Source organism: Heterocephalus glaber, unplaced genomic scaffold (genome assembly GCF_053883595.1).
Source record: "Heterocephalus glaber isolate CG9 unplaced genomic scaffold, H.glaber_assembly_v1.0 deba00000331, whole genome shotgun sequence".
Lineage (NCBI taxonomy): Eukaryota > Metazoa > Chordata > Mammalia > Rodentia > Bathyergidae > Heterocephalus > Heterocephalus glaber.
Genome location: NW_028258142.1, coordinates 10063906 through 10090472, shown reverse-complemented (window position 1 = coordinate 10090472; position 26567 = coordinate 10063906). Strand labels below are relative to the sequence as shown.

Below are 26567 nucleotides of genomic sequence, written 5' to 3'. Positions count from 1 at the left end.
TGATGTAGCCTTCCTGTATTAGTATGTAAACTATCATGTTTTTGTTGAGCATTGTTGAAATAAATTAGATCTTTGTTAGGACATGTCAATCTATCTGTTTGATCATTGCCAAAAGTTAAAGGTCCAGGCAAATTGGAATGTGCCCTTATATGAGTATTATAGATAGGCTGTTGTCTTTTTTTGATCAAGACTTGAATCTCTTTAGTTAGAAATTGTATTATGGATGAAGAAGTGCATATAATGGCAGTTTCTAATTGATTAATCAAATTAACCATATACATTGAGTCTGCAACAATATTAATAGCTACATTAGGCTTCCATTGTAACAGAGCTAAGACAGCAAACAATTAATTTTGTTGTGTCATATGATATGGGGTGATATAACCTTTTTTTCTTTGGGTGACCATATAACAGCCTGCTTTTCCTTGGTGTCATCTAAAAAATAAGTTTCTGTTTTTGTAAGGGGTTTAGTAACAATGATTTTATTAATAACTCATTTTGTCATGATAAAAAAATTCCACATTTTTCCTTTAGGGTAATGGAACATTATATTTCCAAAATAATCTGTTAGTGTTAATTGTAAAGTATCTGTTTTTATTGTTTCCTCAAATTGTTCTTTGGTAAATGGTAAAATAACATTATCTGGTTCTTTTCCCAATATTTGTTTGTTTTTGGTTTTTCCTCCTAAAATTAATTTACCAATTATACTAACATATGAATTAATAGAAGAATATTTATGTTTAGAATGTATCCATTCTAAAATTTCTTGATCTTGAATCAAAACTCTAGTAGGATATAATTTAGTGGGAAGGATCATGAGCCCTATAGCCAATTCCAGATCAAATCTTGTTAGCATATTATTTTTAAAAGCTTGTTCTATCAATTGTAACTCTTTTTTACCTTCTGGAGTAAGAGTTCTGGGGCTGTTTAAATCTGGATCTCCTTCAAGAGTATTAAATAAATTTGTTAAATTGCCAGTAACAATGACTGAATCAGGATGGAGCCAATTAATATTACCTAACAATTTTTGAAAATCATTTAATGTTTTTAATTTACTTTTATTAATGGTAATTGATTTAGGAATTATTTGTGTATTGGTAATTTGAAAACCAAGATATTCAAAGGGTGTAGTCTGTTGAATTTTATGTGGGGCTAAAAAAAGTCCAGCCTCCGTTAATGTCTCTTGTACAACAAAAAAACTTTTTGAAGCCTTTTGTCTATCTATATGGGCTATCAAAATATCATTTATATATTGAATGATCATAGCTCTTGGAAATTTTTGTCTGACAGGTTGTAAAACAGTACCTACAAAGGCTTGACACATAGTAGGGGAATTTATCATTTCCTGTGGTAAAACTGTCCATTCATATTGTTCTAAAGGTACCTGAAAATTAATGGAGGGAATGGAAAAAGCAAATCTAGCAGTATCATCAGGGTGTAATGGGATAGAATAAAAGCAATCTTTAATATCTACAATAATTAAAGTCCAATTTGTTGGTGTGGCTGTCGGGGATGGCAGTCCAGGTTGCAGAGCTCCCAGCAGTAACATGTTATTATTTATTTTTCTGAGATCAGTAAGCATTTTCCATCTACCTGATCTTTTTAAAATAACAAACACAGGAGAATTCCAAGGGGAAGTAGATGATTGAATATGTCTTAATTTTAATTGTTCTTTTACCAGTTGTTTAAGAGCCTCCAGTTTTTCTGCTGTTAGGGGCCATTGATCTACCCAAAGGGGGTCATCATTTTTTCAATTTAATTTAATGGGTTCTGGAGACTTTACAATGGCCCTATCCAAAATATCTTAAACCGGATTTGTCATTTGGGCTTTGTCCATTATTGGGAATGGGAGTAATTAATCCCTGTTCATTTTGTCCAATGTCCAGACCAGGGGTGTAACCCATTTTTTCCATCATTTTTTGACTTTCTTTAGAGTAGGAGTTTTGAAAAGGTATAACAAGATGGGCATGAAATTATTGTAATAATTTTCTTCCCCATAAAGTTATAGGTAATGGCATAATCCTAGGCCTAATAGTTGTTAATTGTCCTTTTGGCTCTTCAGCCCTATATATATGAGCAGCTCTTAGAATCTTTTTTATTCTTTGTGTTCCTACTCCTTGAGTATGACATGGCTCTTTCACTATTGGCCACAATTTAGGCCAGTGTTTTTCTGAACAGTCTGCTCTGGTATCAGCTAATCCATTAAATAATTTGCCATTGATTTTTATTTTTAATAAAGGTCTTTGATCAGTAAGTTTTTTGACCCAATTTACAGATAAACCAGTGCTTCCAAAACCTCCAATTCTCATTTTATCTGACTATCCAATGGCTTTATAAGGTAAAACTGATATTTGAGCTATTTTATCACCCCTTTTAATAGGCCAATAGACAGGAGAAGATGTCAATATTATTATTTCTCCTATGTAGTCAGAATCGATGAGTCCTGTAGGAACTATAATACCTTTAGATGTTAGCATAGACCGTCCTAGAATTAAAGCGCAAAAGTTTTATGGTAGAGGCCCATAAATTCCTATTCAAACTCTAGCAGGTAAGTATCCAGGTGAGAGGACAATGTCTTCCAAGGCAGGAATGTCTACTGTGGCACTTCCTGTGGTGGTGGGACACAGTGATAAGAGGGAAGTTTTTTGAATAGGAGGATTGTTGATAGGCTTCATCATCTCCCAATTTTGACTTGTCTGGGGGACTGGGATAACCCCTGGGAAGCAGTTTTCTGACTTTACTCTTTTTGTCAAAGGATTTCCCTCAATATCAAATTTAGATCTACATTCATTAGCATAATGTTTTTCCTTTTTGTATCTTGAACATAGCCCAGGTCCCTTATATTTTTGTAGTGCTTTTTGGATTAAATGATGGTTCATTCTTTGACATAGGGCAATTTTTCTTTATATGTCCCTGTTTTTCACATTGAAAACATCCTGAAGATAATTTTTGTTTGTTAGAGTTTAAGGCCTGAGTCAAAAAAGCTGCATGTATTTTAGCTTTATAAGTTTCTGATTCCTGTTCTCTACAAGCTTTAATATAATCATATAAAGAACCTGAGTCTTTTATAGGTTTGATAAGGTGACGGCAATCCGCAGTTGTATTTTCATAGGCCAACATTTTTAGCAACATTTGTCGAGCCTCTTCTCCTTCTACTTGTCTTTGAATAGCTCCCTCTAATTGAGAAACAAATTAAGTATATGATTAGGAGTTTCCTTGTCTAATATTAGTACAATATATATATATATTAGTGCCTGACCAGCATTAGTATTAAACTGTCCATCTCCTGCTAACATATCAGCAGTGATATGTTGATTGTTAATGTTGGCCATATTACATCATACCTGTTCTTTAATTCCTTCTTGACACCACATTTTCCATTCCAAGAATTGAGAAGGTGGCAACAAAGCTTTAGCCAATAAATTTCAATCACAAGGTGTCAAATGGCCCACAGTTCCAGCTAAGTTTCCAATTAGTCCTAATGTATAATCACTCTGTATACCATAATCCATTGCAGCCCTTTTTAAATGTCTGAAAACATTTAAATCCCAGGGTTGATATTGCCTTTGGCCCTGTGCATTTACCATAATAGGATAAGCCATTTGTGGGGCTGACAATTCATCCTCAAAACTTAAAGTTTTTAGTGCAGTTTCAAATTTTGTTTGGTCATGTTGAACGTGCACAGGAAAAATCATTTTTTTAGAATGAACCCAAAAACTTTTTTGTGAATAGTAATCTTTCTCATTTTCATCTTCCCCTGAGCTATTTTTTGAGGAGGAAGAAGAATCAATATTAAATTCCTGTGTTTTGTGATTTTGGAGAGGATACGATTTTGTCATGGGCTGTGTTTTAGATTTGGCTTTTAAAGATTTATTATTGTTTTTAAATAATGGCATAGGCTATCTATGGGTCCTAAAAGATCTTGTTGCATGGGCATAGTTTTATTAGACATTTTTGCTCCTTGTGCTGATGAACAAAGGTTTCTAATTTTTTCTTTGGCTGGAGTTAGCATAGAAGGAGCCAAGAGTATAACTTGAAGGGGAGGTAAAGGAGCCAAAGGACAAGGAAACCCTTCTTTATCAGATTTATCATCCTTATCCTGAAGTATAATTTGAATTAAATCATTTGTCACTTTTTTTTATCTTCCTCAATTAAACCTTGTTCTTTAAGACCTAATTTAGCCTGATCTGATAACTCTGTTCGTGCAGTTAAACCTTCAGCACAAATGAAGAACAAGCTGTATTGCAATAGCAGTTCCCCCAAACCTGTCATCAATCATTATTCCTTTTCTATAAGCCTTTCAAACACAAGCAAGCACTTCACTCCATTTATCCTCTGACCAGCCCTGCTTGAACTTAGCCAAATTATAAAATCTGTTTGCCATATGCAAACATCATTTAATATTCTCCTTATGGATCTGAAATCCAAACCTCTTTGATAAATTTTAAGGTTTGATATGGCTTCACCAAACTGTGAAGACCCCTTTCTCATTGTTACCCAGAAATTTCTGAGTCTTCCCTGACTCACAGAATGTCGATCACTCCCTCATTTTTACCTTATCTCTGCTGAGAGGATTCAAGGTCCCTGTTCGAGTGCCACTTGTCAGTGGTCTCTCTAGAGGGAGACCAGAGACCCCAGAGAGCACCAACCTTTAAAGAAAGAAAAGGAGACAGCCTGGGGGATGAACAGCAGTTTATTCTCCTGACACTGTTTGACAATCACAAAGGAAAAAGGTAAGGCTTTTATACATATAAGAAAGCAGCTTAGTCATTCTGGCTATTGTCTTTTTGGTTCTAACATCTAGTGATAACAAGTGACTCTAAGTGACTCATAAAAGCTGCAGGCGAATTTACATGTCCCTTGTTTCTGTTCACCAATCCATACATCTAAGAGTACACCACAGCTCTTTTCTTATCAGATGGTATCAAGAAAGTAGGGCGACCTCAGCAGAAGTCAAGCCCACCAGCCCACCACAAACATCACAGATGTACATAGTGAACTGTATCTCTCTCACCACCCATAGAGTCATTGGGTCCCAGTCCTCTGACCCTGGACAATGGTTACTAAGAAAGCTAGAAAAACATGTTTTTCTCCCATAAAGCTTTTACAACATCTCTTAAAGTTTCCTAGAATTCTTTGAACAAATAGACTTGTGGAAATTTCCAGAAATGACTTCTTAATTTTCTCAGTTAAGGGGGAGGCAGCTTCCGCCAAGGCCCAGCTGCCACAGAGTCTGAACTGCCGGGACAGGGTGCTTCACACCCGGGAGCAGCCCCACCTCTGGGGCTGAGACGCCTGCCTCTGCCCTTCCTACTTTCTCTGGTGATCTGGGTGAACCTCTCTGTAGGTGGGCTCATTAGTGGAGTTATGCTTAGCATCCCCACGTGGAGAGACATGCCCAAAATTGGGAGCGAAGTGACTCTCAGCCTCCCACTTCACCCAGGGAAGCAGGCTTGCTGAAGCTGGAGCCAAGAGGGGACCACGGGAGGGACACAAGTCAAATGCCTGACTTCACCCAGTCCGATCCACAGTGCAAAGAGTGAATCCATTATAACCCAGGTGGAGGAGAAGGCAGATTTTGTGATTATTCCCTCAGAAGGAATAGAGAACAGAACAGAGGAGACAGACTCTCCATTACCTCGAGACTGGTGGCCAGGGAGCCCTGGAACCTATCTGGGGACCTCATGGGGAGAACAGCTGTTGGAACAACAAGAACATTTAGAAAAAGAAAAGGAGGAAGCAAAGAAAATGATAGCAGGACTACAGGCCTTACTGTTCAATGGATCCTTACCTGAAGATGAACAGGAGAGGCCCCTGGCCCTCTGTGAACCTGGAGTCAATCCTGAGGAACAGCTGATTATAATCCAGAGTTGTCTGGATCAGAGTATGGAGGAAAATCAAGACCTAAAGAAAGAACTGCTGAAATGTAAACAAGAAGTCAGAAATTTACAGGGGATAAAGGATGCCTTGCAGCAGAGGTTGACTCAGAAGGACACATCTGTTCTTCAGATCAAACAAGAACTACTGAGGGCAACTATGGACAAAGATGAGCTGCATAACCAGAATGTAGATCTACAGAGGAAGCTAGATGAGAGGAACCGGATCTTGGGTGAATATAAAAAAGAGCTAGGGAAGAAGGATCGCCTCCTTCAGCAGCAGCAGGCCAAGTTGGAAGAAGCACTCTGGAAACTCTCGGATGCCAGTTACCAGCAGGTGGATCTAGAATGGGAGCTAGAACACAAAGATGTCCTTTTGGCTCATTGTATGAAAAGAGAGGCAGATGAGGTGACCAACTAGAACAGTTACAACTCTCAAAGCAATGGCTTTCTCATTCCAACGGTAGGAAAAGGAGCTACATCCATCACTCACAGAGGGACCAGTGACCTGCAGTTTGTTTGAGATGCTCTGTGAAGCCTTCACAACAGCTTCAGTGGCCATGACCCTCAGCATCACACCATCGACAGCTTGGAGCAGGGCATCTCTAGCCTCTTGGAGTGCCTGCATTTCATGGAGACACAGAAGAAACAGGAAAGAAAGGTTCAGGGCAAGTCATCCAGAACTCAGGCAGGCAGTGAATACCGGGAATCTTGGCCACCTCATTCAAAATTGCCTCACTCACAGAGTTCTCCAGCTGTCAGCAGTGCCTGCACTAAAGTGCTCTATTTCACTGACCAGTCACTTACGCCCTTCATAGTCAATATACCAAAGAGGTTGGGGGAGCTGACATTGAAGGATTTTAAAGCAGCTATTGATCAGGAAGGGAGTCATCAATATCACTTCAAAGCACTGGATCCTGGGTTTGCCACTGTCAAAGAGGAGGTTTTCCATGATGATGTTGCCATCCCTGGATGGGAAGAAAAAATTGTAGCCTGGGTGGAAGAAGATCACAGAATTAACCCTGAGGATTGAAATCTGATTACTCTCTGGCTGCTTCACTCAGGAAAGGGGACTAAAACCAGAGTGCACTAAGAAGTTTCTAAATTGTGCTACCAGTATCAGAGCTTCTCCAAGTGTGAAGGTCACAGGCCAGTCCTGATTCTGTGCCTGGGATATCTGGTACTTAAAATCCCTATCCAAATGTAGACCATGGGTTCATCTGGAATTCCTTGCCACAGGAAAGATGTTTTGTTCCACTCTGAGGACAACAAACCAAAGGCCTTAACCAATGGGGATGAATGATCCCGCTCCTGTGGGGGCATGGCTGTTATTATCTGGAACCTGGGAATTGGATGCATCACTCCTGTGTGTTATAGTATTAATTTAATTGGCCTCAATGGTTGCACCAATCAGAGTCCCAGCGTTTGGACTCACAGACAAGGCAAAGGTACCAACTTTTCTGCTTCTTTGCAGATATGGGAAACAGAATAACCCACGAGGTGGTACCAAAGATGAAAGCTACTGTTCAATGATCATTTGAACTGGACATGGATGATGCTGAATTGTTGATTGGATGGAAAAAGAGCTGCCCATATTGTGTTGTACTGTGCTAAAACCATAAGAGCTTGGGCCACTTTTTCTGGTCTTGATTCTGCAGCTTGTCCTTTGGCCCACATAAAGTATATTTCATATACTACTAGTTTTCTCTGGGACTCTTTAACATTAGAGCCATTTATTTTTCTTCGAACTGATGACCTTTGTGTTTGAAAGGAATTAGGAGTGAAATATTCCTTAAAAATTCAGGTGGATATGGAAAGGTGCTGCTACCCATATCTTCTTGACTTTGTCTCATGACTTTAACTCATGGTATCTCCTTTGAAGTTAAAAAGGAGATAGACCATTTAAAATAAAAATTTCTCAGTTAACAAACTTCTTGTGATCTTATCCTTACAACTAGATAACTACAATTTCCCACAGTGTCCCTGTTAAGCTAAGTATAAAATCTTTATATCTAATCTATAATCTATTGCTACACTTATCATTTTAGCTTACTCTCCTTCCTTGTATGTGACCCTCAAATCTGATAGTGAGAAATCCAATCATCTATTTATTTTTTAATTCTATTATACACACACACACACACACACACACACATATTCTGTGGGAAACCACCATATCAAGTAGAATACAATGTGTATGGTTAGTTTTGTTACCTCTAGTCCTACATACTCCACACAATACCTGTGTAACTTTGGTCACTATCATTTTCCCTCATCCACTTTACTAAGGTTGCTTCATTGACTTTTAGCACATTTACAATGGTTAATCATATGACTAATTCTACTCTGTAATATTCTAATGCTCTAAATGATTTTTCAAAATTTGTACATTTTAAGGTTTTCTTTTTGTGCTGTGAAGTTCTATGGGTTTTGAAAAATACTTTGTTTTTTCTACATTTATTATTTTATTTTACTGAGTAAAGTATAGTGCTTTGGATGGTTTATAGCTTTTCTACTAGCACACTGAACTGAAAAGGCTAGCTCTAGACTTGTATTTGCATAGTTATAAGCCCGTAGTTACTGGTTGAAGCTTTTTTTGACAAATAAAAATTTTATTTTGTGTTGTCTTGTGATTGCTATTTGTTATGGTTTGGATCTGAAATATCCTCTCAAAATCTCATGTGCTTGGGGGCATTATACTCATCAGTGGATTAGTCTACTGATGAGTTCATATTTTAATGAAATGTTAGAAGGTCAGCTCTGGTGCAAAAAAGTAGTTACTGAAAGTGTGACAAGGAAAGGTATACCTCCCTCACCAGCTTCTTTCTTTTCTTTCAGCATTCTGGACACCATGATGTGAGCAGGTTTTCTCTGCCATATTTTCCACCATGCCCTTACTGCCTTGGAGCCAGCCATCTATTGACTGAATCTCTTAAAAACCTTGCACCAAAATAAACTACTCTTCCTCTAAATTTGGGGTGCAGGACATTTTATTCCAGTGACAGGAAAAGAGACCAAAACAGAGTCTATTACTGAAAGAAGGGCTGTTTTGTGATAACTTGACCTTGTGGATCATAAGCCTTTGGAACTGGTTTGCAGGAGGAATTTCAAAACGTTTGAAGATTCTAGCTAAAAGAGCCATAGAATACTGTAAACTGAGCTTGATAGGAGACTCTTGTTGAGGATAATAATGCTAATAAGAATGAAGAAGGTATACAAGGCTCAGGAGGATTCAGTTAGGAGCAAGGATTCCGTTGGCAATTGGACCAGAGACCATGTGTGTTATCCTTTGGCAGAAAATTTATCAGCAGTTTGTTTCTGTCCTGAGCCTTTGAGGGAGAATGAGATTAAGGAGAGGGGGTGGACTAATTAATTTAACAAAAGAAATTTCAAGGAAGCCCAACATTCAGCATATGACAGGGGTTATTCTAGATGCTTTCAACCAGATTTAGTGAGAATTAGGAGCAAAGAGACCATTTGGAAGTTTTCAGTTTTGCCAGTAAGAATGCACTTATAAAGTTGGGGCAAAGGAAGGCATGATTGCTTAAGAGATTAACACATAAAAAGAAGCCAAGTATTTTGCATGAAAAAAATAGTAAAAATGGCTTTGAGGCATCTTAGGAATTGGCAATTCAGCCTATCTTTCCCAGGCTCAAAGGTGTAAAAGAGGAAAGGTCTCCTTTGAAAAATTTTTCTGTGAGAAGAGAGCCCCAAGAACCACTACTGGAGAAAGACCCCTTAGGGAATTGATCTTTATGGTTGAGATCACAGTACTCAGTTATTAGGCCCTCAGAGACCTCTACAGCCATGATGCGAATGGGTTCAGCTACTACTGAAGCTAGCAGTAGACCTTAGCATCATCCATATGGTGCTGGTTTTACAGGCATGCAGAATGCAAGAGTTATAAGGTCAGGGAGGCTTCTACCTAGATTTCAAGAGAAAAGCTGGGAGACCAGACAGTGTTCTCCTGTTAGGGCAATAAGTGAAACTGTGAGAGTAAAACAAAATGGAGTGAAGATCCCAAGAAGTTGGAGAAGCCAGGAATGTAGAATGCCTGCTGAAGAAAGCTGCAGACAATGAGAAAATTCACCCTCAAAATCAAGCAATGAAGGATGCAAGTGGATGCTATAGAAGTGAGGCTGTCTAAGCCATTTGGAGTTCACATCTCACCTGGACATGGAACTGTACAATATAATGTTTGTTCTGCTGAGCTTCAATCTTGCAATTATCCTATTCCTTTCTACCTCCCTATTTCACCTTTTGGAGTCAGAATGTATTTAACAAAATGGGAGTATTTAACTTTCTTTTTGTTTTTACAGGGGCTCATAGCTAAGGGTTTGCCCTGAGTTTCAGAAGGAATTTTGGTCTTGGATTTGTTAAGACTGTTAGAGGACTAAATGCATTTTGCATATTGACATGCACATGAGTCTTTTGAGGTTCAGGGAGGAACGTTGTGATTTATATCTGGAATGCTCCTGCTAAAGCTTTATGTGATGGGATTATGGGAGTGGTGTACTTTCCTGCTGAAAGATGTCAGGGAAAGTGTTAAAGTGATGAGTCATCTGGAATATACATGTTTGCTGAAGTGACCTTGGCTGCATGCCTTTCTGCAGGGAGGCTGGCTACCTCCTGTAAGTTGTGGATATCAAGTATTCTGTCTCAGTGATTAGAAGTGTGACTAAGACACCATCAGAGTATCATTAAAATTATTCCACTGCATTAAAAAAATCAAATGTGCTTCACATATTGTACATAATACCTGGTAACAACTGATGCACCCAAACAAATGACAATCATTGTATTGCTATTGTATCACTCTCTCTATAGGTGTTCCCTGTTTATAGTGTTGTACTATTGCAATCACATAGTAGGTAGCTTTCACAAATCCTGATACTTCATTTTTGTAAATTTTTGAATTATAATCCACTATGTGAATTTTTAAAATTTCTGTGTAATACACAGCATAGTTGTACCATTGTTTGCTTATCCTTTTATCTATTAAAGTCCATTTTTATCACAATCTTTCAAATAATGTTATTATAATTATCTTCATGCAGGATTTTTCTGGACATAAATTTTCAAATCAGTTAGGTAAGTACAAAGGAGACCAATGGCTGGTTTGTATAATAAAGCTTTGGTTAGTTATGTTAGAAACTGCCAAAATGCTTGCAAAGTGCTGTATTAGTGTGCATTCATATCAGAAAGATAGTTACTATGTGATATTTTCTTATGAATAAATTCAACTAATACATTTTACAAGAATATCAGAAAGCAGGAGCTGGTCCCAGAACCTGGAAGGAAGCTTCATGCTGCCATCCCAAGCTCCTAGGGCAGAGAAGGTGAGCTGCGTGGGCGCCAGAAGCACCCCCTCCCCAATGGAAATGAGAAGACATGTAAACAAGCCTCAAAAACATACTTCCGGATCACCTACAGCAACCCCAAAGGGAAACAAGATGGAACAATCTGATACTCAACCATCTGGATTCTCTGAATTGGCAACAAAAGAGGATCTGAGAAAAATGAAATAAAAAATAATTACTCAGATAACAGCAAAGATTTTGCTCATGGTGCAAGACATGATTAATAAATCTAGAGAGGACACAGATAAAAGAATAGAGGAGCTGAGGAACATGATGGAATCCCAACATAGGAAACAAATGGAATCCATAAAACAGATGCAAACAGATTTCCAGGAGATTAAAAACTCCATTGAAAGTCTGGGCAGCAGAATGAACCAATGTGAGGATAGAATTTCAGATATAGAAGAAAAGATAGGAATTAGTGACGAGGAAAAGAAAAATTGATTTAAAATTGGAAAGGAACATGAGAAATGAATCCAGCAGCTGCTAGATGATGCAAAGAACAATAACATAAGACTGATTGGAGTCAATGAAGAAAGAGGAGAGAGTCCAGATGACATCAAAAAACTGTTCACAGAAGTGATGGTAGAAAACTTCCCAAGGAGGGGAAAAGAACTTGACATACAGATAAGTGAGGCATATAGGACTCCAGCTAGCCCGGATCAAAAAAAAATCTACACATAGGCATATAATAGTTAGGAATCCAGAAATACAACAGAAGAACAAAATTCTACAAGCAGTGAGAGAAAAGAAGCAAATCACATACAAAGGAAAGCTCATCAGAATCACAGCAGACTCCTCAGTGCAAATACTCAAGGCAAGAAGAGCTTGGAGTGATGCATTTCAAGCCCTAAAGGAAAACAGTCTCCAACCCAGATTGATGTACCCTGCATAATTATCTTTCAAAATTGATGGAGAAATAAGATACTTTCATGATAAACAGCACCTCAGGAATTTCATGAATATCAAACTGGCATTCCAAAAAATTTTAGACAATACCCTAGGAAAAGACAATGAGGATCACAACCCCAGGAAACCCAGCAGAATGAATCCATTGGGTGTGACAAATTAAATGCAAAGGGGGAGAATCCAACAAAAAGAAAAAGTCATGACAAGGCTTTTAAAACTTTTAACTTCATCTCCCTAATGAGTGTATAATTCAATCTTGTTATTGTACTGATTAGTATTTTTCTGATTCTAGAGTTGCACACCTTTCCTTATGCTGTACTGGCTATTTATCATCTTCTTATGTCTACTTTTTAATTGGGTTGTCTATTAATGGGCTCTAAGAATTCTTTATATATTCTGGTCATAGGTTATATGTATTGCAAATATGGCCTGTTTAAGGACTTTTCATTTTAAAGATGCCATTTAAAGTTCTAAAATTTGATGGAATCTCATTTATCATTTTTTTTCTTTTATACATCATGTCTTTTGTATCCTAGGTAGTTCTTGCCTACCCTGAATTCATAAACATTTTCCCTTATAATTTCTTCTTCAAGTTTTATACTTTTAGGCTTTCTTATTTAGGTTCATAGATCCCTTCAACTTATTTTCATGTATGGAAATAAATGGTTGAGGTTAATTTTTTATATACAGATACCAGGTGTTCTAGTGCCATTTGCTGAAAACACTATCTCTTCCTTGGCTCTTGAATTGAGTTTATATTCTATAAAATGTTAATGTTAAATAATCTTTCAAAACTCAGTGGACTATATATGTGTGGTTCTATTTCTAGATTCTCTGTTTTATTCCAATGATCTATATGTCTTTCCTTACACCAACACTGCCTTGATTACTGTAGCTTTAGAAGAAGTCTTAAAATTAGGTACTAAATGGCTTCCAACACTGTTTTTTTTTGTTTTTAACTTTTCTGGGTCCTTTGTACTCCTACATAACTTTTAAATTTCAATATCCAATTCTTCATTTATAGCAAGTATACACAGACCTGAATTTTTATATATACCTTGTGTTTTCTAATCCTGCTAATTTCAAATACAAGTTCTAGGGGCTCCTAGAGATTTCTTAGTATTTTCTCTGTAGATGATCATTTCATCTACATATAAATATTTTGCTCCTACCTTGCCAATCCTATCCCAATTATGTCATTTTATTGCCAGGCTATTTTGGTTTGGGCCTATGTTTCAAAGTTTAATGGACACATGAAGAGTAGACATATCTGCCCTTGTTCCCCACCTTAGGGAGAAAGCATTGTATCTTCTCCATTCATATAAGGCGTTCTCACTGGAACTATGGAGTACATGGCTTATCTGTTGAAAAGGTTCGTTCTACTTCTAGTCTCCTGATAGCTTTTACCATGAACAGCTATGGAATTTAGTCCAATACTTTTCCTCCAACTAGTGACAGGATCATATGGCTTTTTCCTTTCCTCTGTTAAAATGATGACTTTTGGGAATGGATCTTCCAATGTTGAACCAACACTGCCATCCCTATAACAAAACCACTTTCTACATACTGCCAGATCTGACTTCTAATAGTTTGTTTTGTTAAACAAATTTCTATCTATGTTCATACCTTTTTCTTCTATTATCTTTATCCAGTTTTAGGATTAGCACAATGTTGATTTCCTAAAATGAGGGGAGAAGTGTTCCTTTTTTCTGCTTTAATTGTTTGATATAATTTATCAGTTAAAATGTATATGAGCCTGCTGTTGTCATATAGGTAGGTTTTTAAGCTAGGAATATACTTTCTTTAATAGGTGCTATTCAAATTTTATATTTCCTCCAGAGTTAGTTTCATTAATTTGTCTTCCAAGGTACTTCTTAGAAATTGTCAAATTTATTTCAAAACAGATTTTTGAAATATGCTTTCTATATCCTTTTAAATTCTTAAAAAATCTGTGGTAATGTCTCCTAGATCTTGCTATTGTAATTTAAAAAATGTATAATTGATATTGTGTAACAGGAAGAAAAGGTCTAAAGGGGAAAAAAATATGAGAAAAGGAAAAATAATGGAAACAAAGTCTTTGCAAATAGGGAAGGGTGGAAGAGGTGAAGGGAGGTCAGGGGAAGGGGGAAAAAAAAGAACCAAGATACTCATGTAAAGGTACAGGATTCCAATGATGAATGTAACTGTATTTTATACCTGAAATGTACCAATAAACTTAATGGGAAAAAATATGAATATCAGAAGGCAATAACACGACCTTAGTGTATTACAGCAGGATACATATGATTTTGATTTGTCCAGTTAAATATGATGCTAATTTTGATCACTTAGCTAACTATTGTCTGACTGATTTCACTATTGTAAATTTCTCTTTCTCTTTGTAATTAATAAGTATTTGATGTGAGACCATTCTTCTCATCAGATTTTAGCACAGTCATTTCAGGTATCCATTGATGATTTTTGTCTGAAATAGTTATTTCTATGGTAATTGCCAAATGCTTATTTTTCTATTTTTATCATTTCTTTTATATTTATTATCAGTCATATTTTGAAAGGAATTTTTTTCTGGACAGTAGATCTCATTGGTGTTTAAAAAGGAAACAAAGTCTTTGTAAACAGGGAAGGGTGGAGGGGTGAAGGGAGGGCAGGGGAATGGGGAAAAAATAAGAACTAAGATACATCACGTAAAGGTACAAGATCCCAACAATGAATGTAACTATTTTATATCTAAAATGTACCAATAAACAATGAAAAATAATCTTCAGTAAACTATGCTGTAGCAGATGTGCTGCCACCTAGGTTTTGTTGTTTCACTGATAGAGCATAGCCAGTGTAAATTTAGTATAAGTTTTAAGAGCTCTATAATTTTAAAAATAGAAGTGAGCATTGGCTTCAACTTAAAATCACTATATGTGGTCCTTAATGAGAAGTCAGCCTGTCCTTAGAAACTTTGAAACCATACATTGACTTCTCTCCAACTATGAGAGTCTTACATGGCATCTGCTACCAATATAAGGCTGTTTTGTCTTTATTAAACATCTTTACTAAGCCACCTCCATCAATTATCTTAGACCTTTTGGATAACTTGCTGCAGCTTATAAGTCAACACTTGCTGGTTTGCCTATGTTTTTATGTTATGGAGCACGCGTCTTTCCTTAAACTGCCATGAACTAGTCTCTTCTGCTTCTCAAACTTCATAAAATTAAACACAGTTTAATTAAACAGAGTTTAATTTTAGGCCTTTTCTCTAGATCAGATTTTGGCAAAAAAGAATGTTGTGGCTGGTTTGCTCTTCTCTACAGACCACTAAAACTATCTCTATATCAGCAATGAAGTTGTTTTCCTTTCTTCTAATTTGTATGATCTCTGGAGTGGCACTTTAATCTTCCTCAGTAACTTTCCTTTTGCATTCACTTCTTCTCTCAGCTTTTGACACAAGAGGCCTGGACTTTGGCCTAACTCAGCTTTCAACATACCTTACTCACAAAGCTTAATCATTTCTAGCATTTGATTTAAAGTGAGAGATGTTCAACTCATCGTTTCGCTTGAAGCCTTAGCAGCCACTGTGGAATTATTAGCTGGGCCAATTTCAACAGTGCGTTTCAGGACCTGGGGAAGTCCCAGGAGAGAGAGAAGCATGAGAGAATGGCTGGTCAAAGGAGCAGTCAGAACACATGCTACATTTACTGATTAACTTTGCAGTCTCATACGGCTGTGGTTTGTGGTCCCCCCCAAACTATTAGAGTAACATTAAAGATCATTGATCTCAGATCACCATCATAGATGTAAAATTAATGAAAAAGTTTGAAATATTGTAAGAATTACCAAAAGGTGGCACCAAGACACAAACATAGGCTGTTAGAAAAATGTTGCTAATAGACATGCTTGATGCAAGGTTGTCACAAATTTTTAAATTGCAAAAAAAAAAAAAATCTCAAACTGTGAAGCACAATAAAATGAAGCACAATAAACCAGACATGCCTGCACTTGATCTTTTTATGCTTCAAACAATCAACTGAAGTGGGGGCTCAGCAGCGGCCAAGAGCAACCATTGTCTAGTAATAGTCCCCATGGCAGCCATTCATCAGCTGTTACAGCCACTCAGAGACAAACCCTGGATGATAAGATGATCTGGCCCTGGTGAATGAAAGAAGGAGAAAAGTGGTTATTGCAACTCTTTGTCTTTATGTACTAAAGTCTCATTATAGGCTTTTTAGAAACCCAAATGTTAATGATGTTTACTTCATTTGACTGCTATTTAGATTAAGAAGGTTGCCATGAGCCTTAAATTGTCACAAGTACCTAGAAGTTTTGGCCCCCCTAAAACAAATAATTTGCAATAACAATCTATGTCTCTTGAGACAATGGTACTAATAAATGACACACAATACTGAGGAAGGGAATGTCCTGGAGCTGATCATAAGTGAAATACTGTTTTAAATTTCTTTCATTTTTTGACAGTCTTCCTAGTTGGAACTTCAACCCTTTGCTCTAATTCTTAATCACAGATATTCTACACAGTTTTTAAAACTTTCTTTTATATTAGAATTGATACCATTCAGATAAGAGAATCACTCAATTGTGGTACATCCTATATCTTCTCTAGTCTTTCTTTTCTGATTATAGATTATACAGCATCTGCAACTCAACAAAGCTTATCTTTAACCTATAACTTTGTGTTTGTCTACACAGGATTTTCCAACAATCGTTTACAAATATCATTATTAATACATCTTTAATATCAATGCTACTTATTTAATTTTTACAGTAGCCCATAATATGAATATCTCTTTGATGTACAAATTAATCCTGTGTGATATTTCATATTTGTTGAGATTTCTACATGCCAAATGTGTAACATTCTCCATTATGCTTAAGAAACCTTCTCAGTGACACTCCTGAATCTCTACAACTTCTAGGTTCTTTATGCATTATCATGTGTATTACAGAGTATACTGTTAACCAACCCATAATCTGTGACTGTGGACCAGGCCTTGTATTTTACGTGCTGAGAGAAAGCCAGATAAAAAGGAACATATCCCTTAGTCTTGGGAAACTTAAAATGTGTCAGAAGAAATGTACATTTGTTAAATAACTACCCAAATAAATGGACAATGGTAAATTGTATAAAGTGCCATGAAAGTAACCAGGCTGAATGAAGACTTGGCATAGAAAGGAATGCTTGAGATACGCAGGAGAGACTTTGGTACAGGACAAACTCTCAATAGAAAAACACCATTTTCCTAGGACAGGAAGGAGTGTGGCTGAGTGTGAGGAAGGGGAAGAAGGTTCATGCACTGGAGGAGAGTGAGGAGGAACAGTGTCTCACACTGGGTGCTTGGGCTTGATCAAGATCACACTGTAGACCCTGCTGGTCTTTGTCCAAGAACAGTAAAGAGAAATGGTGGAATTTGAAGTTAGAAGTTGTACTTCGTGATCACTTTCACACTTTCAAAAGAACACTAGTTTCAGAGTGGAAAACAAAATGGCATGGGTGAGGCCCCAGATTGAGAGTAGTAGTGGCTGAGGAGGACAGAGGCAGTCAAGGCCTATGCAGAGCAACACCATGTCTCTGTCAGCCTCCCTTTCTCACCTGAGGATTAGTGGGTAACTAACGGAAAACCAGAACTTCATGTTCTTCCTGTAAAAACCAACAACGAAGAGTTAAAGTGGAATATTTCATATATTTTAGGCTGTTTCTTGAGTTGTTGAGACCACAAACTGCAATCAGCTGGGAGCTTTTAGAGGAAGGAGTCTGTGGCTTTGTGACACAGTGAAAATACTTCTCTCTTCTAACAGATTCCACCATGTCACAGGAATAGGCATCCTTGTTTTAGTTCCCCCTTTACTCCAAAGAAATATGTCACAAGAGTCAGTGCTTATATTGTCTGATGATCAATGGGGAATGTTCCTAGAGTTCACACTTTTAAATATTTGGAGTTTTTCAAACTGTATAGATTGTTATACAAAAATAAATAAAGGGAGATTTTCATATACACAACTATGTAAGGTAACTCATGTCTAAACACAGCCTGGGCCATTTGACATCTCTTTTAGGGGTCAGAAAAATATTCTGAGTGCACTGTGAAACCAATAAAGAAACCAAGGGTCTGTGCTTGACATGGAGCTGTTCCAGTGATTTCCCCTCTTCCTAAATCAGATTCCTCAGGAGAGTGCCTTTTGAAGTAGAATCAACACAAATATTCACAGCTTGTCTTTTTCAGAGAAATAATTATGCATCACTGTAAGTTCAGTGACCATCTCTCCTTCATTTTGCTTTAAATTACCGATTCAAATGTCCTTTTCTCTGTGAGATGGAAAAGAACATGATACCCAGTTTCCTTTCTGCTGAAGAGCTAATAATGAGAAAATATTATGTCTGTCTTTGGCAAGTACATATCCCAGGAGAAATCTAAAGAGTTGTTTCAACTAGCATCTCATTACAAGTAGAAACCTTTATCATTTCCACTCATTGAAAATATTTTGGGTTATTTTTGTGGTGGTTTGTGTGAGTTTTGCTTTTGGAAGTTTAAATTTTTTTATGTGTGATCTCTAGTTTCAAGGCTAATCCCTTGGAGTTTAACAACTACCAGTATCTTCTTTGAATAAAGTATACTTTATATTTTGATCCAGTGGCAAGAGAAAAGTTGCTATCGTTTCTTTTATATAGAAAATAAATTTATTCTTTTGGGGACTACAGATACTTTAAGGGCCCAGTTTCTTGAAAAATAAAAGTTACCATTTAAGTTCTTAAAAAGATTATTTTTATTAAGGTTTATTAGAATGTGTAGAATATCAGGGGCCGGAGATTTAGCTCAGTTGTTTTGCTGCCTGCTGTGCAAGCACCAGGACCCGAGTTCGATCCCCAGTACAAAAAAAAAAAGAATGTGCAGAATATCACGCCCCATATCATTTTGTGATGTCAAAACAAAATGATAAAATAATTGCAATTGCTACTTCTCATCAGTAGGGTCACATTAGTCTCCCTAAAATATTATAAATTGTGGTATAATTAGACATTTTCATCCACATCTCATCTGTATTATTCTCCTTTCCTTAGCTCTTTCTTCTAATGTTAATGCTTTCTGTCCCATGATGAACAGTAGTATGTGTCAACTGTGAAGCCAAGGTCTCTAGCTAATCAACAAAATGATGGTCTAGGTGTCAGTGTGAAAGATTGTTTGTAGAAGGGATTAAAGCTCAAAATTGGTTGACTTTAAGAAAGAGAGATTAGATATAAACCTCAGGCTAGTTAGCCTTCCCCTCTCTCTTGCTATTGTTCAAGGTATCCTGGCAGCTCCCTGCCCAATAAAGCTTTGTCTCAGGTGAAAAAAAAAAAAAAGAAAAAAAAGAAAGAGAGATTAGTTGTATACTTAAAATGTACCAATAAAAGAATTTCAGCAAAAAAAAAAAAAAGAATTAAAAGCATCATACCATACCATAATAATATATGCATATCTATGTTTATAGCACCAAAGTTTGCAATAGTTAAATCTTGGAAACAGCCCAAATGCCCATTAACCAATGAATAAATAAAGAAGATGTGTGTGGGTTTTTTTACATAAAAAAAAGAAAGGGAGATTACCCTAAAGAAATCAAATGGTCCTTATTCAATCAGTTGAAAGAGCTGAATTGAGGATTCCTTGAGATAAGAAAAATTTCACCTTTGGACCGAAAGATGATTAAGCATTCAAAGATGTCCTTCCTGGTGGAGTGCTGTGTGTTTTCGAATTTGTTTTGCCAGTTCCAAGAATCTTGTAAGCCAGTCTCCCACAATACATATTCTACTACGTATCTCTTTCCAGCCCCGTTTTATCAGGTTGAAAGGTGCCTGATTTTATGTCTTTCTGACATTTTAAGCCTTTGAGTGCTCTTCCCATGCTCTGGGTCAGTGCTTCACAAAATTTAATTTTGAAAAGAAACATTTGAAGATGAAAATACAAATTCTCTTCAGTATATCTGGGGTGGAGGTGGGGTCCAACAAATCTGCATTTCTGACATTCTTCTAGACTGTGGGTTGGGAAACTTCTTTGTAAAGTGCCAGATCATAAATATTGTAGGTCTCCTGTCACCACTGCTCATCTCTGCTACTGCAATACAGAAACCAGCCACAGACAATATATAAATAAATAGACAGAGGTTGTTTCAACAAATATTATTTGCAAAAAAGGTGATAGATGAGGTGTAACTGCTAACTCCTGCACCAGATTCTGCTACTGCCATTCGTTCACAGATGATACACTGAGTAGTAAGATTATAGGTCCAGAGTAGCAATGTGTAACTTTTTATGAAAGTCTTTGTGATATATACCAGTGCTGTGCTGCAGCCTTTTTCTACCAGCTCACAAGAACCAATTGTTAATTATTCAAGAATTTTGAAAACCAGTTATTAAATTGTTATTACAGTGAAATTGGCATTGGCACAAATGTTTATACTATGAAAATGGCAAATGCTCTCATTTGAATTATTTACCCCCTAAACCACAGTGAGGTTTTAGTAGCATACCACTGGTGTTGACTTCTTTATTATAATGCAATGTACATCCAGGTCTAAAATGCTATTGGAAGATTTTATTTTATATATATATATATATATATATATATATATGCACAAATTAGTGATTTCAGCTGATATCTACTAAGTAGTTATTTAAAATTTGACTTTTACTTCATCTGGAGGTGTGGTACAGCTTCACCTTGGTATGTGGGAGGGCCTGAGTTCAATGCCCAGCACACACCCCACACACACATACACACATGCACACACAAAGAATAATAATTGACTATTGGGTAGTTTTCTATCAAACACAAAAGATGATGAGAGATGACTTTCACCTCAATATTTCCTAATTATGGAAAATAAAGCTAATTGAAAAATATTCTGTTTCAGTAATCGTTTTTCCTTTAAAGTGTGACAAGTTAGCATTTCTTTACATGGCAAATAGTTGGTCAGCTAAAAAATAAAAGGCAGTCTAGTTCATTTCTCTCCCAAAACATCATTTCTCTGATATATGCCACCTATATTTAGTGTGAGGTGGCACAATATTGAAATATGACAGACCTTGGAAGTAAAATGATCTCTTTTCCATGTCAGCTGACGGTATCTGTTTTCTTACTGGAATTTGAAAGTGATAAAATTTTCATTAGATATCCATGTTATCCCTGGTAGAAGGATCAGCTAAATTTATAAAAAATTAACATTAAAAGGATTTTTTAAAATGCTCTATCTTTTCATTTTGTGACCAAGTCACTGAAATTTGAGAATAAAGTTAGTGCTCTAGACCTGATCCTAGTTTGAAATCCTAACCCCCTCTTCCAGTGTGATGGAATGAGGAGGCTTAAATCTTGAGGACAGAGCTGCCATGAATAGGATTAGTATCTTATTAACATGTTAGAGTGACTAGAGCTTCCCTTCCTATCATGGGAGGACATATCCAGAAGACAGTTGTCCATGAAACAGGAAGTGGGCCCTCACACTATGCCTTCGTCTTGGAGTTTCCAGCTTCTAGATATGTGATAAGTACACTTCTAGCTTTTATAAACCACACAGTATTCTATTATAGCCAGTTAATAGCAGGACTGATGATGGAACGGAAACTTCTTGCCTCCCTGGCCAATGATGTTGATTCTATTGTCTACTAGCCTTGTTCAGTGATGTTAGCTCCTACTGTGTACTGGTCTGTGTGGTAGACTCTGAACTATGCCCTGGGTAATAGATGCTCCTTATTCACCAGAACTTTCAATTTCATACTGTAAGTAATTCCAATGTCCTAAAAGTTTTAATGCTGGTGGAAAAAAGTTCTATGGGATATAGAAGATGAGACAGGGAATCCTGCAAAGAAAAGCTGATAAAAAATTTCCAAGTGAAGGAACATTATTAGCCCTGTTTCTTATGTGTTGTTTAAAGATTTAATTCATACACAAATACATACATGACAAATAAATGAATAAGGAAGCTACTCATTCCAATGTCTTTTAAAAATGGCAGATTGAGGGCCAGGGATTTAGTTCAGCGGTTCTGGAACCTGTCTCACAAACCCAAGGGTCCAGGGTTTGATCCCTAGTATCAAAAAACCAAAAAAAAATTGGCAGATTAAGTCATTTCCCCTTGCTTTACTAGAACTACTCTCTCTCTAGTAAGGTAAGGGCTTTCTGGAGAGAATCAGAATTAGCCTGTTGAGTGATCAGAGAAGGGGATGAGAAAGGAACTCCTTAAAGCCTATGTATCACCAATAAAAACACCATCACACTTGGTAGAACAGTAAAAACATAGTTTGGGGAAGAGTGTTTATTAAATAGCCCCTTAAGAGCTCTGAATTTAGCTCCTAAGATATGAAGAAGAAAAGGAGGTTAGATAAGGGTTTCTGCAAGCATTGCATGATCTCAACTCTTAGTTGTTCATTCATGGGACTCGCTTCATGGAATTCCTCCCCTTTGGTTATTATGTGGCTGGTTCACTCTGGCACCATACAGACAATTGATATACCTCATCCTAGCTCCATGTTTGAGATTATACTTTCTTTTCTTTCATGTCAATAGCTTTCAGGTTCACAGCTTGCAATTAATTATACTGGGAGTATTCTGCCCACAGAAATTAACAAATAGTATAGATCAGAATTGTTTTCAAGAGATCTTGTCTGTTGGTATCTTACTGAACATTTGTTAGTTTCCACAAACTTCTATGACAGCATGGAAGAAGTAACTAGACCGAAGACAATGCCAAACAGAGATGGAAGAAATAACAGGCTGTACATTGTCATAATGAGGATATTGGCTTGAAGGGTTGACACACAACACACACAAACAATGAAAACAGAGAGTAGCAGCAAAAGAATGACTCTGTGTCACAGGGTTGTGATAAGAGTCATTTTCATCTTACCATCATTCTTGATATGAGCATGCATGTATGTGAGCTCGCAAGTATGTGTATGTGTGTGTGTTTCTATCCATCCACCACTTCAGTTATCCTTGAAGAAGTCAATCTAAGGTCCAGAAATCCTCAAAGTTTAGGGCATGTTCCTTAGTGCGCTCACATAGTCCAGCTCTAAGGAAGGCTTTGGGATTCCAAGAAGCCCTTTAGGGCCTGGATATGAGTCACTGTTGGCCTGGATTTCTCAAAGTATGTAGTGAATTTTAACTTAATTATTTTTCTTTATTTTACTTTTTCTGAGAGATTATATATTGCAAAGAAGAACAAATTGTACACTGAGGTGAGGTGTTTTGTGTTGCTTTTCAATTTTTTACTGGATACCTTCTCCATTTCCTGGTTTTCAGATATTCTCCTCCTATCTTTTGCAAGCTTTTTTTTCTTTCCCTTTTTATATGAAAATTATTCTTTTGGTGAGTTTGTTATAGCAAGGGACATTTTGCCTCCAGGTGAAATCAATAATGTTGACCACAGAGGTCTTTACTGGATAGACACATTTTGTGCATTCATATTTTGGCATTTCTCTTTTGTTAAACTTAATTCTTGTTTCCATTTTGCTTAAGGGACTACAACAACGTCATGTTGAAGATATTATGGTCTAAATGGATGAGCTTGTGTTTCCTTTTCTTTCATGTTGACAGATACTGCAGGCATTGAATGTTTAACAGTAATGGGATCACAAAGTTCTGAGAGTCCCTCCATCTTTTGAACCTCTCCTAGGGCAGTGGGGCTGAAAGATAGAAACTCACTGGCTTTCATGGCCCTGAGGCTGACACTTGCATATCCTCGACCTACTGGAGAAATTCTATTAAATTTGATTGTGGGTAGGTTTTATTTACAGTAGTATAGCTTCATACAAACTGCTAGGAGATGAGTTGTGTCTTGGCCACTTAATTAAAATTCATTTTGTCTTTATTTTGCCTTATGTCAGAAGTGCCCAAAGCTAATTTTCTCAGCTATTGAAGATGATATGGCTATACATTCTTAGGCCAAGATAATTGTTTTCTTTACTAACTTTTTTTTGGTACCAGGGATTGAACTCGGGACCTTGTGCTTGCTAGGCAGGTGGAACCACTGAGCTAAATTCCAGGCCCTCCTTACTAACTTTTAACCTCTTAACACAGACAATTTGAACTAAAGTCATTTAAAAACCGATTTCCAAATAAAGATCTTTGCTGAGTATGAATTTGGGGGTTACTTTCAGAGATATAGTAATTATGTCCCTAAACACAGCATCTAGGTCTTATATCTCCAAGGTAAAATATAGAAATAAATTTATTAAGGTTAAAAAAGTATTCTTGGGCCAGTGATTTAGCTCAGGGGTTCTGGTGCCTGCCTTGCAAGTGCAAGGTCCTGAATTTAATCCCCAGTACCAAAAAAAAAAATTCTTAATATTTCTCCTTGAGTATTAAATTCCCTAAGATAAAAACACATAGATATATATCTGAAAGGAATTTGAACAATATTTGCATTGTATTATTAGAGGATAAAACAATAACTGTAGTCATCACATTACTTTTTAGCTTTGTGAATCAAAATAAAACATGAAAAATAACTGTTTTGACAGAGACAAACATTTGAAACCATGTATCAGTAGCAAAATTTTTATTTAAATTTTATCCCTTAGGAAACTTGTACTAAATATAATTTTTACTATCACCTTTTGCATTTTACATTTTGTACATAGGGATATATATGTTAATGTAGTAAAAGTTCAATAATAATTCTATCACCAATGCATAACTGGGTGTTATTAAGACTACAGTAAAATGTTATTTCCTTTCAAGTGCCATTTTAGAAAAAAAGTGAAAATATTGATGTACAGAGAATTAAAGTAAATTGATCTGATAATATAAGTGAATTGAACAAGCTGTGCAATATAAATATTTTAATCACTTCTTGATCCAGAAGTGCCACAGCTACAAAATGAGCAATTATGGTGTACCTCTTGGGAGTTGACTCTAATTACAAAGCAGTAGGATATTACTAAATGTTAATACATGTAAATATCAAACATCAGGCTCTTGAATTTCCATGTGACTCTTAGAAATATACTTTATGTTGCTTCTAATAAATATTTTTCATGTAAACTATATAGGTCCAAAAATTTAGGAGTATTAGTTATCTTTTATTTTTATTGTTTATTAATTATTTAATTAATTATATTGGTACATTTAAGGTATACAATATAATGACATTCATCATTGGGAATTTGCACCTTTACATAATCCACCTTGGTTCTTATTTTTTCCCCATCCCCCTGCCCTCCTTTCAACCCCTCCACCCCTCTCTATCTACAAAGATTTTGTTTCCATTTTTTCTTACTTCATCTGTGTAATTACTAGTTCTAAACACAGATATTTTAAAACTGGCTAATAAAAATAGAGAAACACTCTCAATAAGAGCAACTTATGTTCCTTTATATGTTATCCTGAGTGCTTCTACCCTGGAATTAAAACTCAAATGGGGCTGCTTCTCAGACATAAGACCATGCTTAGCTGTAGAACTTCTTTTCATTACAATGTATTCAGTCTTGTGTTTGAATTTATTCATCTAGGGCTCCTGTTAATGGAATCATGGAGGAATAGGCCAATGTCCTGGGATGTAACCATGTGTGTATATGAATCATAATTCTAAGGTGCCCTCAAATTCTTGTCAACTATTGTGCACACTTCTACTTTCAGTTATTAAATCAATGCTAATGTAGATATTGCTGTGAAGATATTTGTAATTAAGGTACCATGTCTGTTGAGTTACATAGGAAAACAGGGGGACCTGACCTAATCACATGAGCCCTTTAAAAGCAGAGGGGTTTCTCCAGCTGTTTACAGAGGCAAACTAAGAGGATAAAAGTACAACAAGGTTTTGACACACTTTTTTTGGCTTTTAGATGAGGCCCTGCATAGCAGAGAACAAGAAGACCTACAAGCTAAGAGCAACCTCCAACTGGCAGCCAGCAAGGAAATAGGAACCTAAGTCTTATAAGTGCAAGGGATTGAATTCTGCATATGGACAAAAGCAACGGACTCAGTCGATTTTCCTCGGAGCCTACAGGTAAGGTTTCAGTTTGGCCAATATCTTTATTCAGTCTTGTGAAACCCTGAGTGGAGAATCCATTCATACTATGCTGAACTTTTGATTTATAGAGCTGTGAGCTAAAAAAATGGAATATTAAGTTGCTAAATTTGTGGCAATTTGTTTGGTAACACTGTAATAGAAAACAAGTACAATGGACAAAAGGCCACTTCACTTCCTCCACTTGACACAAAACTATGGACATTCTTAACAAAATTGGGAAGAACAAGTGATAGTGATGTCACAAAGCTTGCAATATTTTTCAATTTTCACAATATATTTCAGTCTAGAAATCAAGTGAGTCCAAGAAATTTTCTTCATATAAGAATCCAACTCTGCCAGGGGTTTAGTTCAGTTGTTCTGCTGTCTGCCTCACAAGCTCAAGGTCCTGAGTTCAATCCCTGTTACACACACACACACA

General features: G+C 36.6%; 1 long non-coding RNA gene and 1 pseudogene across 4 annotated transcripts in view; both read left to right on the top strand.

Annotated features, from left to right (window-relative positions):
* Positions 1-26211, top strand: part of LOC147830026 (uncharacterized) — a 145160-nt gene extending 118949 nt beyond the window's left edge. For 2 of the 4 annotated variants that reach the window (XR_015443110.1, XR_015443113.1), the window contains one exon: positions 25962-26211. This is a non-coding gene — a long non-coding RNA (uncharacterized LOC147830026). Of the gene's footprint in view, positions 1-8714; positions 11048-25961 lie in introns of those variants that run through there. The other 2 variants (XR_015443116.1, XR_015443111.1) reach the window with 1 other exon arrangement.
* Positions 4744-8128, top strand: LOC101726229 (dixin pseudogene; annotated as a pseudogene).
* Positions 26212-26567: the final 356 nt, after the last annotated feature.